This window comes from Triticum dicoccoides, unplaced genomic scaffold (assembly GCF_002162155.2).
Source record: "Triticum dicoccoides isolate Atlit2015 ecotype Zavitan unplaced genomic scaffold, WEW_v2.0 scaffold20457, whole genome shotgun sequence".
Classification (NCBI taxonomy): domain Eukaryota; kingdom Viridiplantae; phylum Streptophyta; class Magnoliopsida; order Poales; family Poaceae; genus Triticum; species Triticum dicoccoides.
Window position 1 is genome coordinate 1 of NW_021235687.1, and position 9,010 is coordinate 9,010.

General features: G+C 44.6%; 1 pseudogene; it reads left to right on the forward strand.

Moving 5' to 3' along the window:
• The first annotated feature begins 304 nt into the window (after positions 1-304).
• LOC119345090 lies at positions 305-2,621 on the forward strand (annotated as a pseudogene).
• Positions 2,622-9,010: the final 6,389 nt, after the last annotated feature.

A 9,010-nucleotide genomic window follows, 5' to 3' on the forward strand; every position in this document is an offset into this window, starting at 1 on the left:
CATATAACTAGATTCTGTAAATTTTGAATTTTTTTAGTTCTGATTACGTATAACACCGTTCTTCATCTACAAATGAGTTATATTTTGCATATTTACGTACACCGTACATTTTGAAATGTCACTATGGGACATTATTTTTTGAGAAGTACAATGCATGCTGTTTTGATCAAAGATATTTTTCTTCCTTTCTGTTCAAAAAGATATAGCTCATACATTAGTACTACTGTGTGATTATCTTTTGAACCAGGGCTACTATCTTAGCTCATACATGATATTTGAATATAAAGTTATGTATCATAAAAAGGAAATATAATATCGTGTTTGTGTCATGTACAAGCGAAACTATGGATATTGCCATTACTGAAAGTTGTCCTATACTGTTGGCAGGTCGGTGTTGGAAGTGATTTTGATGAGCTGAAAGATATTGGGATGAAGATTGTTAAAAAATGTGATGGTTTACCACTTGCTATTAAAGTTATGGGTGGACTGTTAAGCACAAGAAATCCTAATGAACGTGACTGGGAGAATGTTTTGCACAAGGATTTTGGCTGGAAAGAAGAAGACGGGCCAGGAGAGAAATTAAACTACTCAGTAAGCTTGAGCTATGATGATTTATCTCCAGAGTTGAAGCAATGCTTTCTCTACTACTCACTTCTCCCAAAGGGTTCAGGTTTTAAGAAGAACAGAATTATTAGCATGTGGATCTGTGAAGGGTTTGTTCAGCACGATGGGAGGTCGGAGTCAGATCAGGCCGATCTAGAACAAATAGGGGATGATTATCATCGAGAGTTGGTGGCTAGGAATCTTTTGGAGCCTGATGATTCAAATAATAACATGTGGGAGTACACCTTGCATGATGTTGTCCGCTCGTTTGCTCAATTTATGGCTAAAGAAGAAGTGTTAGTGGTTCACAAGGATCAAGTTGACATTAGAAATCTTCTTTCAGAAAACAAAAATCTCTGCCGTCTATCAATAAAATCAACTCACAGAACTAGAGTGGACCATCCTAGAGAAGCAAGGAAGAGTGAGGACATTATTATTTGTAGACTGTAAGATTAAACCTGGTGGTTCATTGGCAAATTTTGCTAGTATAAGGGTACTGGATATTAGCTCTGAGGAATCTGATTGGTTAGTAGACACTTTGTGTAATCTGAAACACCTAAGATACTTGTCATTCTCTGGTACAGACATATCTAGGCTTCCAGATGACATCCATAAGATGAGGTTCCTTCAACACATTCAGCTCACGAACTGTACAAAATTGGACAAGCTTCCAGACAGCATCACAAAACTAGCGTTTTTAAGATGTCTTGACTTACGTTGGTCCCGTGTAGAAGTTATACCAAGAGGATTTGGTGGTTTAACAGGTTTGAGAACCCTTCATGGGTTTCCAGTAAAGATGGATGGGGAGTGGTGCAGTTTAGAAGAGTTGGAGGCTCTTTCACATCTTAGAATTCTTTCAGTCCACAGTCTAGAAAATGTGCCTGGTAGTTCAGTTGCTAAAAGGGCCCAGATTAGCAACAAGGAGAATCTAGAATTTTTGGAGTTAAATTGCTACAAGGGTGAGACAGATGAAGTGCACCAAATTGGGGTGGAGCAACAAGAGAGAATAGAGGCTGTATATGATGAGCTCTGCCCTCCACCTGCTAGATTGGAGACACTGCTAATAAGAAGATATTTTGGTCGTCGACTACCAAATTGGTTGCAGTCCCCAGCAGCAACAAGTTTTAAGAGCTTGAAGATTATTGACCTACTGGACATACTATGCTGCACCAGACTACCTGATGGTTTGTGCAGGATGCGCACTTTGGAAGGACTGAGGATCATAGATGCTCCAGCCATAGAGTACGTCGGGCCTGAGTTCCAGGCCCATGATGCAGCAAGGGGTGTCGCATTCCCATGTCTGAAAGAATTGGTGTTGAGTGGGCTGTCCGGATTGAAGGAGTGGGAGTGGGAGGCGCAGAGCAAAGTCATCGCCATGCCTGCTCTGGAGCATCTAGGAATCGGGGACTGCAAGCTGACACACCTTCCCCCAGGCCTTGCTAGTGACCGCAGGCATAATCTGAGAATCCTTGAGCTAGAGAAGCTCACGCTCCTAGAATATGTGGAGAATTTCCCTTCGGTTGTGGAGCTGAATGTGTACCGCTGCCCCGAGCTCAAGAGGATCAGCGGCCTGGCCAAGCTGCGGACGGTGGACATCTACGATTGCCCAAAGCTGAAGGTGGTGGAGGGTGTCCTGGCGCTGGACAGCATGAAGCTGGATGGTGAACACTGGGAGGTTAGTGGAGCAGATGCGAGGTGCACACCCAAGAGCAAGGGATATCAACAAGCCCAAAACGAAGTGCCGCGTGGACTCCCGGAAGACCTTGTTATAACCAGGAAGGTAGCTGTGAAAACTCACTGACGAGATGAGCATTTTCACCTGAAATGTGCATTTGGCCGTCCCTATCCTTAAGTAAGACAGTAATAAGGGTGTAATACGTACTAGTATGTGCTTACCCATGTACCTGTATTTCTTGTTTTGAGCACATGACATGGATCAATATATTTGTTTGTTCGCTAGCTACTAGTTGTTGTGCTCTCACTCACATTTATATATACTGGAGTAGTTGTTGCTGTGATGTTCCTTCATCTGGAATGCAACACGTTTTTTGGCTGATTGTTAATCAAGCAAGCAATTTATTGGACTGTTTGGCTCACCAGGAACCCTAATCAAAAGCTTCAATTTCGAGATGATGGCACTTTGTCATAAGCAAAGGTGGTCGAGATGAAAATAAATGGAGCGAAAATCTCGTTATGAGTGAAAACTGAATGACTCACACAGTCAGGTCAGTCAGTTCGAGGTTCTGAAGCAGAAACTGATTCAAATGCACAACTGAATGACGCTCTTCTTTGCGCTGCTGATTTGTTCAGTTTCAGTTTCAGTTTCAGTTTTAATATGTATGCTGCTAGGCTAGCTTGATTGTAAGCGTGTGTGTGGTTTTAGCTAAAAACTAGGGCTGCATCATGCTGATGCAGAGGCCGGGGACCCCCCCTTTTCGGAAAAAAAAAAAGCTAAAAACTAGGGCTTCAAATTGGCCCTGGGAGCACAATGGCAACCCTTGGCTGCCTGTGGAGCAACATGTCATTGGTGATGGTGTTGCTGGAAACTTTAGTCTGACTTGGAATTTTGTTTCATATCTCTTCTGCTGAACTAGCTCCTAACTTGACCAGCACATGATTATTCTTCTTCATCTTAATAGTATGCTTTCTTTACATCTCACAACTTCCATTTCTTGAGCCAACCAATGTTTGAATTGAATTGGATATATATTTTGTGGTTCGTTGGAGCTATCACGCCAATGTTTGAATTGAATTGGATTTTTTTTTTCTTGAAGAAGGGTAGATACGTTCTATATGTGCTAGGTCTGTCTATTTTGCAAATGTCTGAGACAGGGACACATACTTAATTCAAAATATCTTGGGAGGAGCTATACCTCGCTTGTAACAAGGTAAATGATGTGCTCGCCTCAATCGCCCCATAAATGGGCCAGCCTGGCACGACAGGAGGCTGGCTCTCCAACACATTTTTTACTTATATTTCTAAAATTGAAAAAATATTTTCCACAGATTTTTGAAAAGCATTCGTCCTGTGTTCAAATTATAGTTATATAAAGGACAAAATAAAAATAAAAATCAAAATGTTGATATTTTTAAAAAGATATGTGACATTTTGAAAATGTTCAAATGTTTTGAAAAGATGTTCGTGACATTTATAAAAATACTTATAATGTTAAAGTAGTGTCCGTGTAATTCAAAATAATATTTTGCATCATTCTAAGGAAAGCAAGTGACATTATATACAAAATATTTGTGCATTTTGAAAAAATGTTCTTGACATTTTTAAAATTATATTCATACAATGAGAAAACATTAAGTGTGTATAATAAAAATGGATAATGTGTATTGTAAAAAGCAAACATGTGTAGGCAAAAAAGAAAGAGAACACGAGAAACCCAAAAAGAAGCCATATTTGGCGCCTAAAGCACCATTTTTGTATACTTTTCTAACTACCGCACACGCGCTTTTCTATTTAACTCATTCTGCATCAAATTGTCGGCGCTCCGCACAATTAATCTAATGATTGACCGACACGGGCCGGGTGATTTAGCAGCAGGCGCGCATCCACCAATCCTCGGTTTTGGGAACCTCCTAGGGGCTATTCATATTTGGCGCTTCAAACGCCCGTTAATTTGCATTTTGCAAACGGGCACTGAAACTGACCAAGCTGGGCCGGCTCATCTCACCCTTTTTTTCTTTCGTTTGCTAGACGCAAAAAAGGAGTGCCTTCGCAGGGTGTCAAACTGCCGACCTCCACTTCGAGTTAACAGGCAGTAACCACAACGCCACCTCGCCCGACCTGGTGACTAACATCCTTTTACATCTTTCTTTTTTATCTTTCCTTTTTCTTTTCCCTTTTTGCTTTTTCGTTTTTTGTTTCTGGTTTTACTAATTTCTTTTTATTCCTACTCGCTTGAAGATTTTATTATAATTGATGAACTTTTTCTTCAAATCGATGAACTTATTTTCAAATTCACTGATCTTTTGTAGACTTTTTAAAATTTGATGAACCTTTTTTTCTCAAATTGATGAACTGTTTTCAAATTTGTAGACTTTTTTGAAAATCATGAATTTTTTTTCAATTCCAATGAACTTTTTTCAAAATTGATGAACTTGTTTTCAGATTTCATGAACTTTTTTCAAATCTATGAACATTTTTACAAATTTGACAAACACTTTTTGAAAATGGCTGAACTTTTTAAGAGTTTGTAAACTTTTCTTAAAAAATGATGAACATTTTTACAAATCCATGAACTTTTTCTAATCTCGATTTTTTCCAAAATATTTGTGCGATACAGTACAGATAGTGCTGCGACAATGTTATTATGTATGTCACCCTGTTACTACATCACTCAAGGCTTGTAGGTCCAGTGGTTAGAGCAACTCTAGTAGACCCCGCAAAACACCGTCCCGCAAAACGCGTTTGCAGTTCGCGCAAAACCGCTTTTGCGGGCCGGCGAGGGCTAGCACAGATGCAGACCCCCCCCCCCCAAACGGACCCATAAAAAAGTATATTCGTGGAATATGCTTTTTTACGGGTCAGCTATGCGGGTTTTGCTCGGGCACGAGCGCAACGACCCGCAAACAGAAAAACTGCAAATCTGAAATTTGTCATAGGGTTTCACAAACAAGTTCAAATTCAAATGACATAAACAGTTTGCGCGCGAATAAAAGCGAAGTTCATTACGCAAAAGAGGGCATGCAAAGGTATGCGCCCATGTCCGGCATCATCTTGGGGGTCGATCTTCACTCGGCGCCATGGAGTCCATCTTAAAGTTCATCGGCGCCACCGTAGCCACCGTAGCCACCTCCGTTGCTTGTTCGAAAGGGGCTTGATCAATGTCAACCGCGTTCCTGTCCAACAAGTTCATGAACTTAGTTGTTGCATTGTTCGAACCACTACTATACCGAACGACAAAGTCACGAGCTATCGAAAAACAATGGCGAAAATGAAAGAGAATCACCGAAGTCCGAAGAGATATACCTTCCGGCCATTTCGTCGAACACCTCGCTCGCGGGGGGAGCGGCACCGTTGAACGGCATCGCCGGAGCACCTCCTTGCGCGGGGGAGGGGGGGTGGAGTGAGAGGTTGAAGAAGATTTGTTCCTTGAAGTCGGAACCTTCCTCCGCTTTGCGCCCGCGGCCTTGCCGGCCTTCTCCGCCGCCGGCCAGGATCGCACAACGGCATTGGCGCCCGGAGCGCGGGCCATCGCGGCAGGGGCAGCCGGATTCCTGCCCTGCACAAGCACGTTGCCCTGCCGCTTGCGGGCAGGCGCGGCATGTGCTTGGGCGACGCTGGCGGGGCCTACATGGCCGGCGACAAGATCCGCCCGAGGGGAAGAGGCGTACGCAACCTCGACGGTGACGGGGGACAGCATGGGGTCGTCCATGGCGGCGAGGGACGGCCGGGGAGGAGCAGCCGGAGCTTTCGGAGGGGGGCAATGGTGGCGGAGGGTGCGGGGAGCGGGAAAGGGGGCGCGGAAATGTCCCTCCCGCCAAATCTCGCGCCGGATGGGGGTTGAGCTCGGGTCGGCCTCCCAGCCCGTGAAGATAGAGGTTGGGGGAGGAGATTTACCGCGCCCCACAAATTTTTTTGCGGGCCGGGGCGTTTTGCGGGGTCTGCTCGTGCAGATTTTTTGGCCCCAACCCGCAATTTGACGATTATTTTGCGGGCCGGGGTGTTTTGCGGGGTCTGTTAGAGTTGCTCTTAGCGAGTGAACTGCGTGAGACCGAATCCTGTAGTAGGTACTTTTCTAGGGGATTTTCCATGCTTGTTTGTTGGTCGACGCGTTTCGTCGGCCGACCCAACTTGCAGGGGGCATGGCTGTCGGTTCTCCTAGCCGGTGCTTGAGGCGCCACCTAGGAGCTCCCCCTCCTGTGAGGTTTCTAGTCGGTTTTTCTGATTTTGGCAACCTTCTAATATTTATTTTCAATTAAAAAAATGTTCAGAATTTAAAAACATGTTCCAGCTTCTCCAAATATTTTCACATATTAAAAAAGTGTTCATGTTTTAAAAAAATGCAAAATACAAAAAATATTCAGGGAATTTTCAAGAAATGTCGCATTTTTTTAACTTGTTCATCATTTCAGAAAATGTTCGCATTTTCAAATTGTGTTCAAAAATTCAAAAAATGTTCAAGGTTTTCCAAATTTGTTCACATATTCAAACTTATTCATGTTTTCAAATTTTGTTCATGAATTCATAAAAATGTTCACGTTTTTAAAGCTGTGTTCCTGTTTTTCAGAAAATGCTTGGTTTTTATAAGATCGTTCTAGTTACAAAAACTATTCTCATTTTGACGTTTGTTGCTTTTTTTATAAGTGTTTGGCAAGAAATTTTCTTGTTTTCACGAAATGTTCGAGTTTAAAAAATTGTTCATAAATTTGAAATGCTGATGTTGTTTGTGTCTTTAACGACCGCGTTGCATACTTAACACATGAGCTTGTTTGTCATGACGTGGTCCCGGGTTTGAAACCTAGCGCATGCCTGCTGTTCTTTTGGAGTTTTTCCACCTCATGAATGTGCCTTTGTCAAATGGGCCGGCACAGGTGAGCCGCATTTTGTGTGAAAATGTCGATTCCCTGACACAGAGAGCGCCACATAGGAGGTCCCAGCGCACTCCCCCTCTACACCACTAGGTACGAAGAGCGTTTTGCTTGGTTTTCACATTTTTTTGTGGTTTTACTTTTTTTTTCTTTTTCCATCCATTTTTATTTTCTTTTGTTCTTTTCTTAAATTCGTGAACTCTTCAAATTTTGTGAGTGTTTTTTTTTCAAATTTACGATATTTCATCTGAATATTTGTGATCATATTTATGAACTTTTTGAATCAGTAAACTTTTTCCAAATTCGTGAATATTTTTCAATTTTTTAAATCTTTTCAAATTTCATGAACTTTCTAAATCTTTCAAGATTTCTATTTTTTTATGAACATTTATGAATCCATGATTTTTTTCCCCAAATTAATGGAGATTTATTCTGAAATATATAAGAATTATTGGAGAAAAGAAATATCTGAGGGGCCCACCCAGGTGCCCACTAGGTACGAGGGCGCGCCAGATCCCTAGTCGCGCCCCAGTGGGTTGTGGGCATGTTGAGCCCAACATTATTTGACCCAAAAATTAAATCTTGTCAAATTAATAAGAGGTCCAACAGTAGTTAAAATAACCAATTAAATATAAACCTAATTTATGTATTTCTTTTTGGCACCAAACTTTATGTGCCACCTAAAAATATTGTGCTCGAATTGTGTGCATAGTTTCACAATTAATAAAATCCATTTAGTTGATATAAGAATAAATAAAAAACGGTGTTAAAAAGGAGAAACGGATTAGAATACATTAAAAACCAAAAGGACGATAAAAAAGGGGATTCCCCCTACCCCGGGCCTTGCCACCGAACCGGCCCCATGGTCCAATCCCCGCATGGTCGTCTTCTCCTGTTCCCCGAGCCCGTCGCTACAGAGCCGGGCTCCCGCCCGACCACCTCGCCGGCATCGAAGGGGAATGGATAAGGGTGACGCCCTGCCTCCCCTGCCCCCATGGCCTCACTCCTCCTCGACGCCCCCTCCCAGATCCACTTCTCCTCCTCCTCGCTCGCTCGATCCCGGTGATCTGGACGAAGTCAGATGCCACCGCCACCATGACCGACCCCGTCCACACGGCCACTGCCCTCCCTGCTGGCTAGGAGCTTGTCGAGGAGCTCCGAATGCCTCCGCTACTTTGTCTGCGCCAACGAGATCAAGTCCAGCACCCCCAGATCGACGTCGTTGCCGTCTTCCTCAACCTTCGGCCCCCGCGGCATTGCCGTTCGATCTGCGCCGCCCCGAGCTCCCCCGTCTTCCCCTAGGGTGCCATTGACACCGCTGTGATCTCCTCTTGCCTTTCCCCAGTTTCCCCTCTCGTTTTCTCTTGTTAGGTATTTCGCCGTGGCCGAGAACCGTCGTCCGCCATGGCCATTGCAGGGGTAGCTACTGAGCTCCTCGGATTGACCCCGTGGCACATGCCCGCTCCTATGCGCGCCCATGCCCGAGCCTTCAGCTCTTCTTCCGCGCCTGCGGGGCCACTCCCTCTCTGGCTATCCATGCCCATGCACGTGCCACACCACGTCCGTCGCGCCCGCCGTTGCCATCATGCTCGCCACAGCCACCACACCACTATGCCCCGCGCGACGCACACCCTGGCCGCGCATCACACTCTCGCTGGCCGCGCTCGCCTCGTCTGCTGCCACCTATCCCTACGCTCTCCCCGCTGTCGTGCCCCTGCCTCGCGCCGCCTCCTGTCGCGGCCATCTTCTACCGGCCGCCCCCTCAGCCACGCCGGCCGCATCTCTGCCCTCCATCGTCGGCCGCTCGCCTCGCCTCGCCTGCTGCGTGCTTCTTCCTGCGGCTATGCGCTGCTCTACCACTGGT